Source organism: Ambystoma mexicanum, chromosome 5q (genome assembly GCF_040938575.1).
Source record: "Ambystoma mexicanum isolate Mex_15411 chromosome 5q, UKY_AmexF1_1, whole genome shotgun sequence".
NCBI lineage: Eukaryota > Metazoa > Chordata > Amphibia > Caudata > Ambystomatidae > Ambystoma > Ambystoma mexicanum.
In genome coordinates this window covers 556,134,927-556,159,462 of record NC_090933.1, presented here as the reverse complement: position 1 = coordinate 556,159,462, position 24,536 = coordinate 556,134,927, and the positions used below count along the sequence as shown (strand labels likewise).

Below are 24,536 nucleotides of genomic sequence, written 5' to 3'. Positions count from 1 at the left end.
CTCAGTGGGGCTCCTGCCTCCACGAGGGTGCTGAAGAGCGTGGGGAGGTGTAAGGCCTGCAAGGGGCAGGGCTTACCTTGCTGGGAGTGCTGTCACTCGTGATTGAGGGATGGCAGGGTCCACTGCGTAGCCTGCGTCTGTGCGAAGCCCCTTGATCACCGCGGTGTGCAGCTCCTGCTGCGTAGGCCATAGGAGGATGGTTTTGGCGGGATTGCTGTATAGTTGAAAGGAAAATGGCAGATTGCCATGCTGGACAGGTTGGCGCGATCGCCCTACCCTCAGCTGGCTGACTGGCGTGTAGTCAGGGGTGTGGTGGGATCACCAGAGGGCACCCGTGAATGCCGTGGACAGCGGGATCGCCTGGATGTGGGAGGACGCAGACTCCCAATGGAGGTGGGCGGGATCACCTGCGTGCGCCCAGGAATGTCACTGTATCACGGTGGGATCACCGGGGAATGAGGTCAGAGGCCGGTGTGCAGGATAAATCCTTGTCGCCAGTTGTTATACTGCAATGAAAATGAAGGACGCGACAACAGGTTTAGGGAGCTCTTTCCCTTTATTACCTCCTTCAACCTCATACATCTCATAACTGCTGGTTTCCCCAGGCTCTGCCGCTTTCTCCTCCTCACTCTTCCGGCTCTTAATGCCGCAGTAGCCTCCAACAGCTTTGCATTCAAAGTGCCAGCCAGTTTTTGTTCAAAGCAGTCTTCTGAGTTAATGACTATATTGGAGTTGTAAACACACTACTTACTGGTGTAATAAACATTTCTTAGTAGTCCTATCTTCAGCAATTCGATTTGTAAGCACTCATCGTGTCCTTCACTGCACTCTTCTTAAAAACAATCACTCCAAAGCCACTGAAGTCCTACACAAAATCCCAAATGATTGGCATTGCCAATGCTTGTTTTTATACTGCCCTTTTGCTTTTGAATATTATCTTAAACTACATCCCCACATTAAAGCATTTTTGCTGCTGACAAATGGCGTGAGCTTTACATAGTACAATGCACCCTAGTCTTTTGTTTATGTTCATTATTCAGAACATGGCTGGGAATAATACTTCCGGTGCCATCATAACAATGGCCCACGCGCGTCCTCCAGCTCTTGTTTACAGGCTGAAGTGGGTGAAATCTTCCTTCTGTTGACAAGCGCTCAGCTGCCGGAAATACGCTTGCCGGAGTCCCGCCCACGTCCCTTCAGACGCTGCTCGGGCATTGGACTGAGGTTGTAAACATAGCGGCGGCGCTCCGCCCCCTCCCGAGGGTTATGTTTTTCTGGTCGGATGAGAGTGTGGAGGTGAAGGGGTAGCTGGTGCCCAAAACCTTGCCATGGCTATGGCCTGAGATCGACGCTTTGAAGGAGTTTCAGGTGCCGCGTCCGGCGGCAGGTACTGGGGGCGCTAGAAATAGCGGCAGTGGAAGCCAGGTAATTAAAATGGTGTTGTTACATGTTCTGGCTTCGGTCTTGTGCTTCGAGTTACCCAGATCTGAGCTTCTGTAGCGGTAGGTGCAATCCAGGCATTCCCAAAGTTGCTTTGGGTGGGGATGGAGTGGGGTAAAAGGATTGATTGTCTTTGTTACATACCTCAAGCCAGGCATGTTGTTTTGGGTATTTAGAGCGCTTCCAGAACGAGCAGTTTGTGACACGGGGACATTTAACTCCGGTGATAATCAATATTATTTGTTTACTGCTGTGTTGCCGTAGGAGGATGGCATTGATGTCCTCGGTCTGGCATTACTACACGCTTGTGTAATGCACGTTCTGAGCTGTGTCCTGAACTCGCTGTCGCTGTGCTGCAACAGCTTTTGTTGTTTTGAAGGGATGAGGTTTCTGTTGGTTCACTCTTCCTATCTGCTCCCCCGTACTGTTTCTCTTCTAGTTGTTACTGTCTACGGTCTCTGTCAGGCCCAGCTTTGCGTGGCCAATATATTCGTACTGCTTCGGGGTCTATTTTAGTGGAAGGTAACCTCAAACTGCAGACACACGGAAATAAACCTATTTTTCATTAAACCTGCACCTAATAAGTCTATGGGTTGTCAACACAAAGGCCAGAGCCCTACAGACGAGTTATTTCCCCGATGCCAGCCGAATGCTAACCCGGCGCCTCGCATAACTCGAGCAGAGCACAGGGGAAAAAGTCAGAAGGGATGATTTCTTGATGAAACCACGTAGACCAGATTAACATGGACCTGGGGGTGTACAATTAAGATAGCGGACGCAGATGCAAACATGTTATAGAAAAAGTAATCTATTAGTGGATCAGTTAGGCCAGGCAGACCAAGGGCACCCAGTCGACATGCTGGGAATACCCAGCGGACGTCCGTGGACAGGGGGCACCGTGTCAGCCGTGAGTACACAGGCTCTTCCGCAGCCTGGTGGTACCCAGGCTAATACCAAACACAGCGACATAGATGCCCAGCAGCGGCAATGGCACCTCAATGCAGAGTTGCCTGGCAGGGACTCTACGAACATGGGGATGCAGAGTTACCCAGCAGGGGCTCTGCTGACATGGGCGGAGGTGGGCATCAGAGACAGCGTTGACCAGCAGGGGTCCTGTCAGGGTGGAGGGCCCTGCAGCAACGCAGCGCCAGCATCTTGCTGCAGCCAAGGCCACACCAGCAGGCAGGAGTCCATTCGCATTGACTGACAAGTTGGAAACGGCCTGTCTCTTTTATTACTAGTCACATGGTCAGAACATGTGATCTTAGCACAGACCATGCTCCAAACACACTCCTCCTTTTCCATATGGAAGAACAAATGAGAAACACCACTGGACATTAAATCAATTAACAGTCACAAACTGTAAAGCTTGGAATCCAGGTGCAAATAATGTTCACGTGCATAGGAACTCAGGTTGGGACAATCGCAGCCTTGGAAAACATAACACCTCTACTGAGCATGGGTACAGATATGGGTTGACAATCGGGGTTGGTGGATTGCTGGTGACATGTTGGAAATTCCACATATAAGCAAACCCTTTATTAAACTGGGTGAGTGGAACTTAAACCACTGTATGACACCATCGTTAGCACCTGGCACCACTTAAGTATGTCCACAATACGCAGGATCACAGCTTCACACCACAACCTGGCTGGGCCCATTTTAAGCATGTCCAGGGTCTGCAGGCTCCCAGCCTTCATAGAGATGGCTACTGAGTCCATATTGAGCAATTGCAGGGCTACAGGAGACCAGTCCAACTTCCGTTACCATCTGTTCAGCACAGTTCAGTTTATAGTTCAGGGCCCGGCAAAGCTGCTCCTGGGGCACCAGGGGCTGCATCTGCTTGGTCCACTGACGGTGGGCAGGCAACAACACTGGTGGCCAGGTGACAGGTCACGCGTTTCACTTCCCCTTCCAGGCAGGGACTTTTGGCGTAAAGGCGCACAGGCACTCATGGGAGCCACAACCCTTGTTTGCCATTTCCCTTCTTGCATACACTCCCAGCTTCCACTGGGGTGGTTGGCCTGCATGTTTTCACATGAGCGGGGCGGCCAAACTACCTAATTTCTTCCCCAATGCAGGATTGTTCCATTGGCATGGTTGGACGCCCAAGCACTCGTGAGAGCTGCAACCCTCATCTGCCCATTAGCCACAGATTTTGTTCTTTTCCAAATCATCGCCATTTGGGCCCAGGATGTCTGCAGGATGATCGCTGACCTCTTCTCTTCATTTCCCTATAACGCTGACACCGAGCTCCTCACGTGTCACCGCCACTTGGCCCAGGTACTACAGAGGGCAATTTGCATGCTCCTCACATGGGGCCGACATTGAGTTCTTTGTTGCTCTCCCTTCACCCAACACACAGCTGATCGCCCTGGGATCTGGAGGGACCCTCTTCATTGTGTTCTCGCAGCGCCGCCATGGAGCGCAGAATTTTAGTTTCCCTTTACCATCACAAATTAGACACAGCCACTTTATTAGAAAAAATATTCCTGCTGCTAAAGTCCCTACATCTAACTAGATAGCCCTACAAAGAGAATCTTGCTATCCCTACATCCAATGTACCGCCCCTAGAAACCACTGCTCTAACACCTATCTAGGGATAGGGATAGACAAGAGACTCACCCTATCCTCTCTCACTGCTTTCACTAAGTGCTAAAATTCCGTGCACACCCTTTGGAAGTCGATTATTTCCCTTTTTATTTTTATTGCTTCCATTGTGTGTGTCTTATCAATCGATCATTCACAAATCAAGTATTAAAACACCACCCTCTTCCTGGTTTGTTTAGTGTCTATCTTGACTTTACACTAATCTAAAAAATGATAGGATTTTGCCGAGCTCACACAAAGATATTGTTTGTCTCAGAGGTCAGGTAATCACCCTGAACCTTAATGTTGTCCACCGGTTTCAGCAGATTTCAAACCCTCTCAGCTTTCTTCAGAACAATTATTATGACATTAAATCATCATATACTGTTCACAATAAAAAAGACAATCTTCCCATTTTTTGTCTTGGTCCCCGTTTTCTAGTCTAGGGAGAGCATCTCATATTTTCTCTAACAGAGATCTTACACATAAAGGGCCACCACCAGTGACTCTCTCTAATCAGATTTGCAATTTTGACATCTCTATACTTTTGGGTAAGTTTGTTCTTATACTGGAATCCCTTGCCAGTCTTCATTGAGAGCTTGGGCATGTCGATTTCTCATGCAGTCTAGTGTTTGTTACTTCGAATGTTGGCCACGTCTACCCTATGTATAGGTGGTCCAAAATTAGAATATTTGTATACACTAGGAGCTCACCACCCAGCCACTTTAAATAAATGATTCTTACCTGTTCTCAATTATAATTCCTGTTATGTGTGATCTTCTACAGGATCTTCTTAATGTGTCACTATTCAGGATATGTTGCTTCCCTCTATGTGGTCTTATCATTCCTTGTCGATATGGTAACCTACACGGAAGATGTTGTCGTGAGGCATTTATTCAAAATGTGCCCAGTTAAATCTTAGTATATTCAGTGCAGGAAGTTGTTATGCTTTCCTGAGTTTTCACCCATCTGAGTTCCTAAGGCCTATTATTGATATTGATGTTGCTTAGCCCACTTCTGCGGCAGCCTATTTCATTTTTTTTTGTTCCATTTTTACTACCCAATATGCGCCACACCAATCCCACCTCATTTGCGTGCTCCATACATTTACACAGGCTTGTTCTTACCTGTAATGGCATTTCCGGACACACTCTCCTTTCTTCCTCCCGGTTTTAAATGGCAACTGCCATCTTGGCAACCTTTCTTTATATATATATATATATATATATATATATATATATATCTATATCGCTCACGTGACCTAAATTCCACGTGATCGCGTATTTGATTCTTTTGTTCCGATTCATCTGTCTCAAATGAAATCCAGGCACAGATGTCACTCCACTTTATGTATTTACAAACATTAAAAAGATTACTTCCATCTATAATGTTTTTTGGCACAATGTTTATGTTCGTATATAAAGCTCTTAGTCTCCCGGCTTTCTGGGTTTTGTAGTTTTTACGCATAAGACTGCTGGGACGCCAATTATGTAGTTAATACGATCTTTAATTTCCTGACATTCTCTAATGGTGCTGATGGTTCTGTTCATGGCCAGTGAATAAAGTCACAATAGTACAGCATTTGAAAGATAACATCGGTGCGTGTTTGTGTTCTTCTTTTAAAAGCCATCAGTTCCTCGGCTTTCTGGGTAGTGTAGTTTCGGCTAGTTGGATTCCTACATTCCCGTTCTTAGTAATGCGGTTTTGATATTATGACCTAATATGCAACCATCCTTGGTTCCATTGATAGTAAATAGTCATTGTGCTCATTACCGAAAATACGAAAGGTATATTTTGAATTATATCCACACTGTAGCATTGGGATACAGATTTCTCGATGGATCTCATCTTTAAAGGTCTGTCCGTCTCTTTCTGTTCACAGGCCGGACTCAATACATACCTCTAACTCTGTTACTGTATTACCTCCATTCCTTCAGTGGTCATATTGTGGGCAATACTATTTGTGACCTGATTTTTGCTTGGGTTAATGTAGTACTCCCATATTGCATGTAATGTTAAGCTGATGAATGTTTCTTCCATATGGGTACTAAACCTGTTATTTCGTCATGGCCCTATTTCACCCAAAATATCCCAGCAGTGTACAGGTCTGATTATACAAGGGATCGAATCGGGTACCTCTTTGGTTCATAATACCTGATTTTATAAAAGCAGGTGGCTTAGATGTTAAAATATTATAATGTGGCTAAAGTCTGCCAACATATCTCTTCATTGAGGACTAGTTGGTGACTTTTGAGCCTATCAATCCACATTTGTTCTCTTCTCAAGAGTAGGGCTGCTATGTTGACACCTCTCTTCGGGACCACTACCTTTTCGATTATGGTCCATCAGATGTCATTTTCTGAATGTTTCTTCTGTATGAAATGTTCAACAAGTGGAACTGTTATACGTTTCGTCCTAGTACTGGACCTATGTTCACATATTCTGATTTCTATAGGTCTTGTCATTCCCATGTACTTCTTATCACACAGACATTTGATAAGATATACCACATTTGTGGTGTTACAATTAGTGAGCGATCTTTGCTCCCACAGTGTTTTCCAGCCTATATCAATGGCAGTCGTGCGTTCTGTCAAGGGGCATACTGAGCATCCTCCGCAAGGTGTATGTCAAGTGGCTCTTGTTACCCCCCCTAAGGTGGGCTGATTTTGGATCCCTTTTCTGTCCTCTTTGTATGTATGTACCAATACATCTCTGATATTTATTCTCCTTTTTATGGCAAATAATGGAGGATTCAAGTCGTTGTCACCCACATTCAGTATATGCCGTAGTCTCCTTATTTCTTTTTTTTTTATGCGATTGACAACTGGTGAGTGGCTGAAAACAGCCGTTATTTGATTCTCACCCATTGTCTCCTTAGGGTTAGGTTAGTGTTAGGGTTACTTCTCTAGGTATATTTCTAGCTCTTTTTCTGGCATGCCTGATAGTTCTTTCTGGATATCTCAGGTTCTGTGTCAGCCTTTCTGCCTGTCTGTCGTATTCTTGTCAAGTGGCACAGTTCCTTCTAAATTGAAGGAATTGCCCAAATGGTATGTTCTCTTTAAGAGTTCTCTGATGAAAACTGTTGAACTCCAACAGAGAGTTTCTGTCAGTGGTTTTTTTGATATGCAGTTGTTTCTACTTCAGAGCCTGTTCTGACGAGCTTTAGGTCAAGAAAGGTGGCCTCTTTTTTGCTGTATTCATGGGTTAATTTCAAAAAGGGATTCAAGCCATTCAACCAATTCATGAATTCAACTAGGGTAGCTTCGTCCCCTTCAAAGAACATCAAAACATTGTCTATAAATCAATGCCAGCTCAGGATGTTCTTTGAGTATGAGTTAGATTGGTGATAGATGCTCCGTTCTTCAAAGTCTGCTACGTACAGATTTGCTAAGAGTGGGGGCAAATGTTGCCCCCATAGCTGTACCCGAAATCTGTTCGTAGTACCTATCTTCCACCGGGAATTAGTTTTTTGTCAACGCTATTGCAAATTGCATAGTAAGGGAGATAGGCATCTCAGTTGGCGGTTGTTTTGTTTGTAACACTTTCTCAATTACTTTGAGAGTCTCTGTGAAATCTTGGAGTAGAGAGATTTAATGACCATCGTGACAATGTAGATGTTATCAGTCTCTAAAACCATATCTTCTAGATGTACTAGTACTGCTGTGGTATCCTTTGTGTATGATCTCATGAGGGCTACTTCATCTTTGATTTTAAAGAAAATCAACAAATTGTGACAGGGGTTCCAGTATCAAACCTATTCCCGAAATTATAGGGCGCCCAGGTGGTGGTATTTTTCCCTTGTGGATTTTTGACAGTAAATAGAAGACCGGGCATCTCAAATGTTTTGGACAGCGAAAATCTGCCTCCTTTTGGCTAATGTGTCCTTCTGCTAATGCTTCCTCAATCCCTGGGTTGATTACATTCCTCAGTATACCAGTGGGATCGCTGCCCAACCTCCTATAGGTGGTTCTGTCGTCAACCAAGGTATAGACCATAGTTTGGTAGTTGTTGGCCCCTCCCTGGTCTGTAGATTTGATTACAATACCATTATTGTTTTGGAGATTTTTAAGTGCTAATGTTTCCATTTTGCTTAAATTGAAAAAGGGGTTACAGTTTTCTGCCTCTATCTCTTCCATTTTTTTAAGCATAGCTTTCTCAAAGGTAAGTTCAGCTGTAATCGAGTGGGGATGTGGCTAGAAGGTGGACTTGTTACGAAGATTAGTAATGTCTTTTTCACCTCTACCTGTACTATTTGCAAAGTGTTGTTTTAATCACATTTTCCTCATCAATTGAGTCAGTCCGATTCTAGTCTGGAATGTGGCATGGTTGGAATAAAAGAAAGTCCTTTCTGTAAAACCTTAATTTCTGTGGAATTTAGAGGTGTATTAGATGCATTCACCACTAATGATTCTACTCTCTGTTCTCCCATTGCATTTCTCTTACTTTTCCAATTTACATCCCTGGGGCTTTTTGCTCGCACCAGCCCCTGCCTCTGTTTCTTCTCATTCTCGGAGATTGTTCTTGCCACCATCCTCTCGGTCTCCCTCGTCCTCTGGGTGGTTGAAATCCCTGGGTGTTGCCACGTCTATTTTGTTCTTGGTCTTCAAAACGTACTTTCTTTCCAGGCCTTCTTGAATCTTCATCAGAGCTCCCATTTGAGAAATTCCAATTATTAAGTCTCGGTCTGTTTTTCTGTTGGAATTGCCATCCTTTTTGTTGTCCATTGTTGGTATTTTGGTTACTATTTTTGTCGGCTTCCTCATAATACTCGTTGGTAGTGTGGGATGTTCTAACCCACTAGTCTATGCCCTGCAACATTACTGTGCGCTGCTTGCATCAGAAACAGAACGGCTGCCGAAAAGCCTTAAGTGCGCAGGAAAACCTGAAAAATAGGCCACCAATCCATTTTTCCTATGTCAGTGGTAACACAGTAGACCACTGCCAAAACCTATCATTGGCCTGCCCACATAGTAAAATGAAACTACTTGAAAAAGCAGTGCTGCATTGCAAGGGAAACCCAGAACTGCTTTAAAATATCTGTTGTTCCTTGGCTGTTAAATTTGCAAAATAATTCTCAAACAGTAGAGAAGATCCAACATCCTTGTGGGGTGTTCACCATCACCTTATTTAAGGAACCCCATAAACACAAGGTCAGGAGAAACACCTTTCATCATAAAAAAATCCACATTCAAAAGGTGCTTGCATGGGGAAAATATGTCGAATATGGGCGCAGTACTGCCGCTCGCCTGTGTCAGAAACTGTCATTTACTGTCAGTTTAAACTTGTACATTAAAATCAAAGTGTGGAAAAGAAGAGACTTCCCATCAAAAGCAATATAGGGATACAATTCAATCTCTATGTTTGAAAAAGGCTGGAATTAAGAGATTTGTGGCTATATTTGTTAAAAATGTAATTTGTATTTTAGAAAAAGACCATTTTAAACAGGGTTTCATAAATGAGCTAAAGCCAGCCACACTGGACTCCAAAGACATTCCACAACTTCTCCCAAATAAAGGAATCTTCCCCCCCTGCTCTCTGCTGAGGAACTGGCAGGGAGGTATTAATGGAGGTGGGAGGAGGACTTGGGTCTGTTGCTCTGACAGGAAACAAAAGACTCCCTTGAATGAAAGGAAATGCAAATTTGGGCGTCAACAGAAACCAGCTGCTGGCAGCAAGAGGCTCAGGTTGCTCTGGCCCAGCCAAATCCTTGGGGGCAGGGCTAGACTGAAATGTGTATCTGGAGCAGTAGAAAATATATTTTTGAGAAAAAGACACATAGAAAACTGTGACAAACTGGTAAAAATCTGAAAGTTATAGCTTGTTAAAATGAAAATGTTGCTCACAAGTAGAAACTACTCTGGAATTTGTGAGATGTTCAGAGACTGAACCACGAAAATGTTGATATTGTAGCAATTGTGATAATGCTAGGAATATGAACATTTACAGAATGACACTGGGTAACCAATCAAAAGCGCGAAAAACTGTCGTTTGTGAACCGAAACTCTTAAGAAGATGGGACTTGGACAGATACGTGCCTTATTTAATTTGGGATGTAAATATGTATTATTAGCAAGTTGGTGATATTGTAAATATGCTTTATATGAAAAATATATTTTCTGTGAAGAAACAAAGCAGAGGGTTTTTTCCCTGGACCATAAACACAGCATCATCATGACACATCATGACACTCTGTTTGCTTCTCAAATCAGGAGAGAGGGAATACTTTGACCAATCAGTTTCCTAGAGGGTGGGCATAGTATAATCAGCCTATCCACCCCCTTGGGAAATATATAAATGGGGACTGTTGTTGAGGACATAGGGACACAGACACACATTCACCCATCAACTGATTGACTGGCGAAGTGCTCTTCAGGAAGAACCCAGATCGAGACTCCAGAACTGTGAAAGCAGAAGGCCCAAATCCAAAGCTGAACCCTTCTCAGCTGGCCTTTTAAATCTTGCAACCTGATTTTAACCCCAAACTTCCCAGGGGCACAACAAATTCAGCCGGGCTGTGCTGTTTTTCTGCTTCTTGCCAAGAACCCTTGCTAGAACCCAGAGATCCAAACCAGTAGAGCAGAGCTGTAACCCAGAACCAACCCATCAGATCCAGAACCAGAGGCCGTGCAAAGACAGAGTGCCGTGCTGAGAGCAGAACTAGGGGCCCTGAATCCTGTCCGGTGGCCAGCAGATTCCAGTCCAAAACCCTTTGACCAGATCCTAATGGGCCCATTCCAAAACCATAGTTGTATCTAGCATAGAACTGTCCATAGCCAATCTCTTATCCCTAAGTAATCCCATCCAACCCATTCTATCATATCCAGAACTGCATTGTAGAATCTCGTTTGTCTGTCCTGAATCCTTCTCTCATCCATATAATCCTGTGATAATTGTAGTGATAAATCATCTTTGCGCTAATATATTTCTGCTGGAGAAGGCAAGTGTCGCAGCGGGCAAAGATCAGACAGAGGCGCCTCTGGACTGGTGGCTGTACCGTTGGTATCTCGCATCTTCATGGCCCCTTAGTGTAAAGCCAATTCTTGTTTGTAATCTTCAAAAGCGCATCTTTCCTTTGAAATCTTGACTCTTTTTGAGAAAAATCGACCTTTACTCTTGGAACCGTACGGGCAAAAAAAATTTCAATGTCAGATTGAAGCTAACATCCTCAGCTTTCAAACGAATCCATTTCAACTCCTTATAGTTTTGCCGCAATCGCGCCTAACGTGCACGGAACAGTTTGCTGCGATTCTACATTTGGTTCAATTTCACCACATGTAAAATAGCTATTTCTTTGCATTCAACCTCCGAATTCAGTTTTTTATCTGCTAGTCATTCAAACATCATTGCTAGTGTCTACCTGGAACTATCCAAAGCAGCTCCCACTAGTTCTGAATCCTATTTAGCGAATTAAAGTCATTTTCAGTGTTTTTCCCATTGATTACAAGCCACATTCAAAAGCAATTGACCTGTGTTAAAATCATTCCTGTTTCTCTCTAAGCTTGCTGGGGGAATTGGGATTGAAACTGCATTTGTAGAGTGTTTATTCCTGAAACCTGTTTTCTCCCCTTCCATCTCCATATTGCATATTAGGGGGGATTGAATAGTATCAGGGGGAAAGAGTGATTACATTGCATTGGATTGAACACAAAAAAGTATTCTTTCTGTGTTGCATTAATTTCCTATCCTTGCATTTCATTGAACCCACACAAAGTTTTATTCTATGCTACATTATTCTTCTCGTCCATACTCCTATTGATTAAAGAGATTGTTGATTGTAATATCACCCATTGGTGATCATTGTATAAATATTAATAAGTGTGATATTTAGATCTTGTTCATATTCATAAAAGTTTGATATATATATATATAGTTCAAATCCATACAATACATTTTTTGAACTTTTCAAAACAACCTACTTCTTGGTTCAGTGAGACCGGGGGGGGGGATTCAAAGAGAGGGGTGTGATATCAGGGTACATCATTCAGAAATAACAGAACTTTAGACATACAAATATATAATTAAGGGTTCCAGCTGGGCATCTCACGCTAGGCATTGACTTAGGTTGAGTGCTGGGTTGAAACCACTTACAGTAGTATTTGCGTATTTCTTTTCATGTGAAAAGGATGCAATATCTTTAAGTTTTTTGTGATTTTAAAAAAAATGTAGATTGAATTCTTTTATAGTTGCATCTAATGCTGCCATGCTTTTCAGATAGTTGCAGACAATAGTTTCAGACGGTTTCAGCGGTTTTTGAAACCCTCTCCGCTAGTCTAGGGAGAGCGTCATTTATGCCCCTTTATGTGTATTCCACTTTTAGGGCATTCGGAATCAAAACAAGACGTCTGTTAGAGAAAATATGAGACGCTCTCCCCAGACTAGAAAACGGAGACCAAGACAAGAAATGAGAAGATTGTCTTTTTTATTGTGAACAGTATATGATGATTTAATGTCCTAATAATTGTCCTGAATAAAGCAGAGAGGGTTCGAAATCCGCTGGAATCTGTCGACAACATTAAGGTTCAGGGTGATTACCTGACCTCTGAGACGAAGAATATCTTTGTGTGAGCTTCGCAAAATCATATCATTTTATTTAGATTAGTCTAAAGTCAAGATAGACACTAAACAATGCAGGAAGAGGTTTGTGTTTTAATACTTGATTTGTGAAGGATCATTTGATTTACAAATTGATAAAACAAACACAATGGAAGCGATAAAAATAAAAAGGGAAATAATCGACTTCCAAAGAGTGTGCACTGAATTTTAGCACTTAGTGAAAGCAGTGAGAGAGGATAGGGTGAGCCTCTTGTCTATCCCTACCCCTAGATAGGTGTTACAGCAGCGCTTACTAGGGGTAGTACATTGGAAGTAGGGATAGCAAGATTCTCTTTGTAGGGCTATCTAGTTAGATGTAGGGACTTTAGCAGAAGGAATATTTTTTCTGATAAAGTGGCTCTGTCTAATTTATGTAACATTGAATTTGGGTTGAGACAGAACAGGCTGACCCTGTGACTCCAGTTGTAAGATAATCCCTTCACCTGAATCCCTTCAGTCAGCCCGGGATCTTCTACTGAGCAGCCTCTGAACAGGAGTATTCACTGCCCCATCAGCCCATGATATCTGCAGGATATCTGCAGTAGCAGCAGGGCAGCAGGGCTTCTAGTTTCACAGCTCCGACACCAGAGCTCTTTCATTGTCACCCCCGCAAAGCCTTACATTTCTGTCACCATGGGGCGGCCTGGGACCTTTCTGGGGCTCCGACGGAGCGGCAGCCTGTAGCTCGCAGCCACCGGGGCTGGACCACACCTTCCCTCCTTTCCCTCTCAGGGGCAGAGGTATCTTTATTCCACACTGTCGTACGGCAGCGAGGCCGGCACCCCCTTCCTTACAACCTCCAACACGGACACGGAGCAAAGCGCAAAACCCTTGCAGGGCCCAGCAGACCGCCGGACAGCCTTATCGGTCACACATGCTCCTCCTCCATACAGCAGCAGATGCTGCTTTTCAACCAGGGCACGGGGGCCCAAACTCCTCGTCGGCATTTTTATGTCCTGGTCTACGGGCAGGCAGACCAAGACTGGGGGCACCCAGCGAACATGCTGGGAGCACCCAGCAACATCCGTGGACAGGGGGCACCCTGTCAGCCCGTGGGCACACAGGCTCTTCTATGGCCTGAGGGCACCCATGCTAATACCAAACATGGCAACATAGTTGCTCAGCAGCGGCACCTGCTCCTCAATGCAGAGTTGCCTGGCAGGCACTCTGCGAACATGGGGATGCAGAGTTGCCCAGCAGGGGCTCTGCTGACATGGGGGGGGAAGGGTGGGCATCAGCGACAGCTTTGCCCATTAGGGGCACTGTTGGGGGGGAGGGCCCCGCAGCAGCAGACCCTCTGCCTACTAAGCAGCACCAGCATCGAGCTGCAGCGAAGGACACACAGCAGGCAGGAGCCAGTTTGCATCGACTGATGAGCCGGAAACAGCCCGTCTCTTTTACTATCTAGTCACATGGCCACATGTGACCTTGGTACGAGCCCTGGGAGAGACCATGCTCCCAGGAGGGGTGACACACCACACTATACTGTTGTGTCCGCCTCAGGGGCACCCGGGCCAGGCATGTAACTGCTGGGAAGCACCCAGCAAGATCCAATGCGCTGCAATCACGCAGCTTCAGATATGGCAGGGGCAGCACCATGCTACAGCTGGGATCACCCGGCAGGTTACAGGCACTGGGAGCATCCAGTGCAATTTCTCTATTCTGGCTTATGATCTGGCGGGCACAGATGACATGGAGCCTCTCGTGCAGTCAACTTCTCTTAATTCACTGTACCTGGAAACAGGCCACCCCGTGCCACGTGACTCTCCCTCTTAAAGAGTTTGTTGCCTTCTTCTGCCGCAACACCTCCCCTGTGCATATCATGAAGCATTCTCGATCTTGTATCTCTTCTATCAGCCATGGTGGCTTCTTTACCACTTGGTTCTGCCTTCCTCCTGGCTCCGGAGGCTTGTTGTGTCTTTCATCTGTCTCGCATTGACTGTTCTCCGGCTTATCCTCAGCCCTTGCTTCTTTCATAATCTCTCTCTCGTTTCCTTGTTCTTCCCCTCTGTGTGTTTCTCTGGGTTCTGATGCGTGGAGCCGGCGGAAGAACAAGGCATTTCGGGTTATTTCACATCCGTCTCCTGTTGCTGTAATCATTGATCCTTTGGCTTTCGTCACCAGGAGTGGTTCCGGGTCATATTGCGGATCCGTATTCCTCTGTTGTCTCTGGCGTACTAGCACTAACTCTCCCACAGGTAGCTGTGGCTCCTTGGCTTTCCTACGTTGGGCCGCCCTTTCTTTTCCTCTCGGCATCTCGTTCCCGTATTTCTCTGTGTCTTTCTCGGTGGTGTAGTTCTCCAGCTGTAACAATCGTGTTTGGGTTTGTAATTTAGCATGATTTCCACTGGCGTCCGTGTGGAGTGTTCCTGTAGCTTCTCAGCATTTGACATATTGTTTGGGGAATGATGCTAGGTCAATGTGAGCTTTTTGCCCTGTTTGCTTGATGGTGGACATAAATCGCTCCACCATTCTGTTGGCTTGTGCCCATAGAGGGGTTATTTTTTGGTGTTGAAACCCTGGTGCGCTGTCAGTTTCCAGAATTCTAGTCCTTGCAATGTGGTCCTATTGTCCGTCTTTACGACCTTTGGTATCCCCCACTCACTGAATATGTCGCCAATGGTTCCTACTACATCATTGAATGCTGTAGACTCTACTGACTCATTCATTGCAACCAGGGGTCCATAGAAGTCCAGTGCCACCTGTTGCCAGGGTCCTCCTCCCCTGGTACTATTCTTCGGGAGCATGGTGTTGTTGTTGCTGCGGCTCTCTGGCAAGCCTGGCAGTGTGTTAAGATATCTTCTACTATGGTGTCCATATATGGGAACCATACTCTGTTGCAGTGTATCTTTTTCGTGTTCGCTAGTCTTCGGTGGCCCTCGTGTGCCAAGTTTACCATTCTTTTTCCTCGGACACCTGGACTACCAGTCGATTTCCCCTTAGCAGGGTTCCTTGTTCCATGGTGGCTAGCTCTCCTTGTAGCCTGGCGATTCTTTCTCCTTCCTGACCACCTCTCTGCCACTTCTTTCTGATAGGTTCTCCACCTGTTTGTGTTGGCTAGTTGCACAGCTGCTTTGATGGTGCCGTTTGATTTGCTTTTGTCCTCGAACAGGGTGAGGGTAAGCATTCTCTGATAGGTACTGGATATAATGCTCTGCCTCTTCTTCTAGTGAGTCATTCATGCGCCCCTCCGGGTGCCTTGATAAATTGCCGGCTGGGTTTGCATCTCCCCCGGTTTGTGTATGATGCAAAAGTCATATTCTTGGAGTCTGATGCCCCAGTGTCGCAGGGGCATTCTCGTCTTCGGGTTCCCAAAGAAAGAGGTGAGTGCTTGGTGGTCCGTTATGAGGGTGAAACTACTTTTCACATGCCCAGACAGCCACCATGCTCTCCCTCTCAGCTTGGGAGTGTGCGCGTTTGGGCGATAGGGCTCTGCTTGCGTAGGCTACGATGCTGCGGCCCTGTTGTCCCTTGAGATCAGTTTGGGCCAGGATTGCTCCTAGGCCCACAAGGCTGGCATCCACTGTGATTTTGGTGTCCCAGTCCGGGTCGAAGTATACTAGTGTTGTGTTATTGGTTAGTTCCCTCTTGATGGATGGAAAGGCATCTCTGCATGCTGCGCCCCAGTTGAAAGGGACGTCCTTTTTAAGTAACAGTCTGAGGGGGTCTGTGAGTGTGGCGTAGTCTGGGAAATAGCGGGCGCAATATCCCGCCATGCCCATAAATGAACGGAGTTCAGCGACCTCTGTCGGGGGGGGTGCGGGGGGTTGGGGTGCTCGGTCTACAATGGCGCTTACAATTTCTCGGGGTCATCTGAGATCCCTTGATCTGAAAATATGTGGCCAAAGAACTTGAGGCTGTGTTGGTTTATGTCGCACTTGTGTCTGTTGAGGGTAAGGCCTGCTGAGTGTAGGATGTCACACACCCTCATCAAAGCCTCATTATGCTGGTCTTGCGACTTGCTGAACACTAGAATGTCGTTGTGGTAGGTGAATGTGCAGGGCACGGATGATATTAGCCTGTGGATTGTTTCCTGGAAAATCTCCGCCGCTGAGGATATTCCAAAGTTGAGCCGCTTGTAGCAGAAAAGTTGTGTGTTGTGAACGTGTTGATTGGTCTGGAGTCAGAGTGGGTGACTGGCTGGGGAAAGCCTTGGTTGAGGTCCAGCTTGGAGAACCGAGAGGCTCAATTCAGCCTGACCAGCATGTCCTCTATGTTGGGGCCTCTGGATGGCAACGTTGGGAATGTGCATGTCAACGCACAGGCGTAATCATTGGTTCTCCTTTGGGCAACTACCAGTGTTTTACCCACGGCGTTGGGCCGTTCACTTTTTCAATAATGTCATTGTCGATGAGAAGTTGTAGTTCTTGTGCTACTCATGCTTGCAGATGGAAGCCGAACCGGCGTGGGTGTTGGGTTATCAGGGTGACTTTTTGGTCGATGTGGAGATTGATTACTGCATCTTTGAATCTGCCCACTCCTTCAGATAGTGCTGGGAATAGGGTTGTAATCTTTTGCAGGGTCATTTCATGGCAGGTCACTGTATTCAGTTTGTGCGATTGCATTGCGAGTCCTTGGACGACCTCGGATTGGTTGTAGTGTATTTCTATGAGCTCCAGTGCATGTGCAGTTTGGAATGTGCGGGCCTGATATGGGCTCAAGGCGTACGTGTCTTTTATTGCATGGTAGAGGGTGTCATTCATGACCTTCGCTGTCACACCCGTGTTCACAATGAAGTGGTGGTTTAGCCCTCCTATCTGTATTGTAACGTTTGGGGCTATGCTTTCATCTGTTTCTTCACTGATCAATCACACTTGCTCTTTGCTGTATCTGTCGTATTGTTCTTATCCCTGCGGCTTCTCGTTGAGGTCTGGGGAGGGTTCTCATAAGGGTCTCTGATATAGTTGGGAGATGAGTTTGCATGCAGGTCTGTCCTGTATTGAGAGCCATACTGCTTGAGGTAGTAGACTTGGTATTCCCCCACATTTGGCTGGTAGTCGTATTCATTGTAATGTTGCATTTGCTCCTCCATTACCCTTATCACACCCGTTTGGATCCCGCTTGGTGCCGAGTATATCCCTTGGTATGTCCTCTGCGCATTCTGATCAGGGTATGTTCTTTAATCGGGCCTTCAGGCGGTTCCTGTCATCTCTAAAATCCCAGTGGTGATGTGGGCCTGTAGTTGGGGAGTGTGAATTATTCTTTGCAGACTGACAGAAAATGGTTCTCTTGACCACATCTCATACACGTTTGCCCCATTGCCGGGCACTGTCCCTTTTGGGGGAATTTGAACCTGCATGTATAGCATTGTTTTTCTCCTGTTTGCCTTGGGTATAGACTTCTGGGCGTCATTCTCAGCGGGGTTCCTTGTCCTCGGTTGTTCATGGGTGGACCTTGCTGTATGACTGCGACGCTGTCGCTTTTCTTCGGATTCTCTATGGCTGCCGCTTGTACATCTACTCTTTCATAGACTCTGGATAGGTCTATTATTTCTTGTAGTGAGAGTGGTTTCTTCAGGAGTTCTTCCTAAATACTGAGATGTGCCTCCCTCAATTATCCTGAGTATGTTGCTTCCTCGTCGGAGAAACGTGCCAAGTCGCAGTGGCTGATCTTCCTTTGTAGTATAATAACACACTTTCCCATGGTTTTGTGCATTGATTAAATGTGTATCTTTCGTAGTCTCTGTTTGTTAGTATGACTATTTTTGGGTTGATCACTGTGGTCAGCAGTGTGTATGTGGACCTCAGTATGTCTGCTTTGTTAGGGGAGTCTTGGTCTCCCATTGCTCTCATGAAATCCTCAAACTCCTCCATCCATTCCATCTTGGCCCCTGGTCGGTTTGAAGTGTGAAAGGGCTGTGTCGTCTCAGGAATGTTGCTCTAGAGGATGTTCCTATTGCGCGTGTGCCGGTCCTCCTTCACCCCCACTTGCAGCTAGTGGGGCTTCGTTCTCCATGGTGTTCTCTATTATCTTGCTGCTGTGTGGTATCTTTGTGTTGGATGGGTATCCGTCGAGGTGTTACTTTCCCCCTGGTGATTGCAGTTGTGTTACACTTGCGGCTGCAGTGGCCTCTGGATCCCCCTCCACTTCCTGTGTGGTATTCCCCTCCTTGCTGTTGCAGGTGTGCTGCTGTGGCAGCCCCTGGCTCCTTCTCCCCCTCCTGTTTGATGTTGCTCTCCTTGATGTTTCTGATGTATTTCGGGCCTTTCCTCTTTTTTGTTGTTGTCCTCCTTACTGTGACGTGTTCTTTCCTCAGTGCCACTTATTACCGTGGCGACCACTGGTCCCCTCCTCCTCTTCTGCGCAGTGCTGCCTACCCTCCTGTTGTCAGCCTTTATTAGGATCCTCCTCCCCTTTCCTCCTCTTCCACTGTCCTCCACACAATAGTTGTCACGCGTGTCCATTCCTCCGGCGGGCTGCGTGCACACTGTATGTGCAGGCAGCTTGCCTCCAGGCCTATCCGAGCTGACACGCCCTCACTGGCACCAAGTAGGTCCAGTGATGCAGTGCCCTCCGACCCGCTCATCGGGTCACGCTCTGTTTGCCGCGGTGTGGGTGCCTGCAGTTGTCTCCCTGCACGCGGGTTCGTCCTTGTTGCCAGTTGTTATGATTTATGATATGGCGGGCACAGATGACACAGACCCTCTTGTGCAGTCAACTTCTCTTTATTCACTCAACCTGGAAACTGCTCTTCCTGTTCCCCTGGCCCTCCCCTTCCTCCCCGCTCCTAAGCCCACCCCGTGTCACGTGAAATGATTGTTGCCTACTTCTGCCTCAACATACTCCTTGGCTCCGTGGGCACATGGGCCAAGGCTCCCTCAGAGGCCGTGAACACACGGCAGATACACCGCACAATAAGACGTCAACACCAGGCTGACACTCTGGGTCTACTGCTGCACGTGTGCACTGAAGCCCCTTTTATTAACTATTGTCTCTAAAACGGGCAATACATTTATGTTAAAGGGGCCACACCACACATACCAAGCATCTACTTCCATTGTGTTTCTGGTTGGTAAAGCAAAAAGATGAGTGTTTCATCTGGTGTATCATGCGCTTGTGTGTAATCTATACCTGCCACATTAATGAAGTTATAATTTAGTGTATCGCTTCATTACCTTATTGAACCAGTAGAAAGAAGAACAAAAGCTTCAGTGCATTCCTGTATCACTCTCGATCCATAATCCATATGATTGTCAGTACTGTCCCCCGCTGCTCTGGTTATATTTTTCATTGACTCTCGGAATTACTTTCATAGTCTTTTAAAATATTGGTAGCACACTGAATAAGCTATGGTCTTACTGTGTCATCAGGGGAGGACTGGCCTCCTTTGTCCTCGGGGGGGGGGGGAGGGGAGTACAATTTTCTGGCCCATGGTGCAGTGGCCCACACCCACAATGCAGCAGCCCCAACTTCCAGAACAATTTAACTCCATATAAAGCTCTCACCACCTACACATTCTCAAGTGTATATAGTGTATATATACAATAGCATTATTGACATTACCTTCCTTTTATGCAACATATCTTTCAGTTATGTTTGTGGTTTCTTAGAGACCCATGAACCTAAATGCCAAATGTGGTAAAATGCGGGGTAAATTGGTTTCACCCTGAAAATGTAATTTGGTGAAATGGAAAAGCTGCAATTTGAGACCAGGTTTTCTTGTGTACCAGTTTTCATTTGGACAGCTGGCTACATCTTCTCCCATCCAATGGGGTAAACATGTGGAAAAGCTAGATAATTCATTTGTAGACTAGAGTTAGGGGCTATGTCTTCCCTTTAAGAGACAAACACAAGCTGACACAGCAAAAGACGCATAGCTGTAGCTTCCTGCCTCCCCACTGTACAACACATATGCCATGCCTGGCAGTCTACCCACGGCCCCACAACATAAAAACCTCACTTGCCTTACTGTCTCCCCACCAGTATGTATCACATAATAAATGGTTAATATTTATTTATGGCGTACCACTATAGATTATAAACCCTTATAAGTGGGACGTTCCCTACACACAGTTAAGCAAAATAAGGCACAGTGATGAAAAGTAGTTGGTTCTGGATTTGACATTGTGCAATTGTGGAAGGCATGGATGTAAGCCCTAGCTTCTTGTTCCACAGTTTTAAATTTAGACAGCATAGAAGACTTGAACTTCTCCTATTCCATCTTCTACATTAGAACAAAATGCTTTTGGCAAAGTTGATACGCAAGGGCTAAACTAGTACACTGTTTAATCCAAGCCACATGATCAATTAACCTGACAGAATATAAGCAGAGTCTTAGTTACAACGTATGTTCATAAAGCAAGTATGAATCATTTTAATAACAAAAAGGAAGATGTTGAGCCAATCCAACAATCGGGTGCAGTGGCATGCAGGTTAGGTACAGATCTCAGCAACAGTCACTCATGCTGATCCACCTTTACAGATATGTACATCCCCCTCTTTTACCCTATTTCCTGTACCCATCACCCTGTGGTGTCCTTCTTTTGCACCGCATCCTCGCTACCCCTTCACCTCCTTCCTTATACTTAACTTTCAGAATTCTGTTTCCATTCTGCACAATCCCTTTACTCTTAATCCAGTCCCCTTCCCTTACCTCGCTCGCATCCCTGTCACTTGCGCACATTGCTCAGTCGTCAATTCCTTGTCACTCACCTCCTTCCATTGGCATGGCTCACATGTAGACAGTAGACCACCTGGATTTGCTTGTCAGCCTCTGCCAGACATGACAAGAAACTGTGGTCAGGGTGACGTGCAAGGATGTTTTGTTGGTAAATGTGGCGAGGGGATTTTACTCTGATTCCCAAGATGCACTTTTTTGGGAAGTCAGCTATATATTTCACAGAAGCAGAGGGGGCTGCAAGGGGAGTCCATCTGGGATCTAGTGATGGAGAAGGAGTAATCGCAACCTATCATATTTATTTGTGTTTTCAAGGAAGGTGGGGTGCTTTTGTGTCTGTGTGTTTATGTTCGGTATGTGTGCTATGGCGATGTGTTTGAGTTTTTGAGTTTATTTGTGACTGGATAAGGTGTGTGTGTGTGTGTGTTTGTGTGTGTGTATATATATATATATGTGTATATATATATATATATATTATGAATATGTTGTTGATTTATACGTTTGTCTTTTGTTGTTGCGGTAGTAGTGTTTTGGACAAGACTAGCACATGTAAACCTAAGGGGGTCATTCAGAGGTGGTAATGGTAAATACTGCTGATTTTACTGTCCAACCAAATTAGGGTTTGGTCAAATACCACCAGCAGTTTCCCATGGGAATACCGGCATCAGTTTTTTAGGCAGATTTTGCACCTATTTTTATTTTTGCCCCCACCGCGTTTAAAATGCCAAATTGGCCCCAATTATTTGACAACTTGACGCTTACTTTCAAAACAGTGAAACACATTTTTACAAAGAGCCATGGTAAGGGATGAAAAGTTGGGCGTCTCTTATGCCCCTCTACCCCCTAATACATAAAAGTGTCAGAACTGACTGTTTTACGCATGCAAAATATGTACAGTAGTCTTAGGAATCACTACTGTGCATAATCCATTTTCACTTTCACACTAACGGTGGAAATGGCTGAAGGTCTTTTTTTTTAAAAAAATTATTTTGAAGCACTTTTTCATGGTCCCATCTTTGAAGGTGTGTTTCTAAAATAACTGTGGAAATGTTAAGAAAATAAATACCACAGTGGCAAACATTGAATTGTACAGATTTTTGGAAATATCTCTAGAGGAGGTGGTACTTTTCTAGTGGTATTTTATACAAAAAATCCATCCAACTGTAAATGACACCCTTAGTTTTTACTCTAATAAAGATTAACACCTGAATGTTACAACAGTGTGTTTTTCAACTGTGCCCCAGTGAGTACCACAAAGAATTTAACAGCCATGCCTGTAAACAGCATATGATAATATCCGTGGATGCTATTCAGTGTGTTACTAACAGTTTTTGTAATGAACCCACCAATGATGGTGGCATTCACTAGAGCATAGGGGAAGCATTTTTACAGAATGAAAATTAGGATAAACTCTGATAAGATATGGACCCTTACTTCCTTGGAAAGTGGGGGTCGTGATATGCTGCTGAGGATTGTATAAGACCAATGGTTTATGGGCCGGAGAAGGGCCAACATTACCATCCAGGGTTACAGAATCTGTCATTTAAATGCATACATTTCCGCTGGGTGGTATGAACCTGCCCTGTGCCTAGGCTGTCCTACCTCCCATTACCTCTGTGGAGCCCCACGTGTCAGGGTTGCCTATGTGCATCAGCAACATCAAGACGTGTGTCCCATGCCATCAAAATAGAAGCCAAGCAGGCCTTGCAGCACTCGTTTCTTACGAGGCGGGCTGGATAATGAAGGATTTTACCTTTTTTAATTGTATTTGCATTTTGCAGCTTTGGCACAGGGAGTAACAGCCCAGCCAGCTGGCGAAGGGGAGCAGGGGGCACCTTGCCCTCCTTCGCAGCCCGCCCCTGTGTGTCATTGAATTCCAAAGTCAACTTCCACCCATACCCAGCTCCAATATTTCGTAGTCTACACCAACCTAAATCATATAGTTTCTCTGGTTCCTACCTAACCTGTTCAGAATGTAAAACCATGGCCTCTCTGCTAGATTTTGGAGGGTTAATTTGTCACAAGCTCTGAGCTTGTGTGCTTTGTACAAACTGGAACAAATTTGCATTTACGGAGGCAGACTTCTTAATGTGTTTACACCAAAAGTAAACACAATATCAATCTAAATACTGAAGTTTTCCCTTCCAGAAATGGGCAGTCATACATTTGTTTGCTTCTGCTTGCTGTAAGAAAGGTCAAATAATGCCCCCGTTACCACATGCAAATCACACACTCACTAGAAAATGCAGCCATGTAATATCCCTAGAGGAATAGAAATTAAAAAAGTGGTTACATTGGCATACGTCTAAAGCTTGTGAACTGTAGTAACTATAATGCGCAATGTTTTTAAGAAGGCTTCATGTGTTTACACAGTGAAGACTACAGTCATATACCTGGGTCCGTCCTACCTCATAGCGTCAAAGGTAATTGCTGATGGACTGTTAAATTGCTGAAAGGGGCTTTTAACAGGGAGATGACGGACCCGTAACAACCAAAATCACAGTTTGAAAGGAAGACCAATATTATTTCTCCTATACAACATGGCGGATTTTCATGAACATGTAATATCTCTCCTACTATGTCAACATCTGATAATGCCATGCTACAGTTGGAAAACTTTGGTTTATGACTGCATGTTATGTCTTAAACATTGCAGAGTGGCAATAAATCTGATGCCTTGTAGGATAACCCATTTCTCTCCCAAGGTGCAATATGAATTTCTTATACCATTTCATAAATCTTATCCAGTTTTTTTACTCCTCTTTAAACATTTTTCCGCAACTTCTCTGATCACCCCATTGTTGGCTATTCAGCAAGTGACTCCTTTGATTGCTGCCCAACCTGTGCCTTACGTCTTTGAACGGCACATATCCCTGTGTCACACCTCTTAACTGAGGAGCCCTATGCTTCGTGTAGCATTTACACTTTTGGTATATGATTTTCACTGTGAAGAACTACTTTTGTTCTCTAATGCTGATGACGTTACTGGTCACCATACCAGGGTTGGCACGTCATGAATTGACAAACAATTGCTACTGCAGGTACTCCAACCCTTCTTGATTGTTACATCTCATAGTACTTCTGGTACACTTTGAATTACCTTACAAATTGTATGGGTATTTTAAAGGGTGCAGAAGGGGGAGACTGACACACAGGTGGTACAGTGCTTGCTATAGACTTTTTATTTACGAAGAGAATACAGAGAAAACCTAACTTTCCCTACTTCTATGAGGGGGTCCCTGCCTCAACTAAAAGGCTAATGGGTTTATAAGAATGTCCTGGTTAACTAACTCTGTCC

The 24,536-nt window shown here is 45.1% G+C and overlaps 1 protein-coding gene across 1 annotated transcript in view; it reads left to right on the top strand.

The window, feature by feature from the left end:
• Nucleotides 1-1,126: 1,126 nt before the first annotated feature.
• Nucleotides 1,127-24,536, top strand: part of PCMTD1 (protein-L-isoaspartate (D-aspartate) O-methyltransferase domain containing 1) — an 869,695-nt gene continuing 846,285 nt past the window's right edge. Inside the window, exon 1 of the mRNA XM_069621034.1 lies at nucleotides 1,127-1,425. The gene's annotated coding sequence lies outside the window, so the exon portion shown is untranslated. The remainder of the gene's footprint in view (nucleotides 1,426-24,536) is intronic.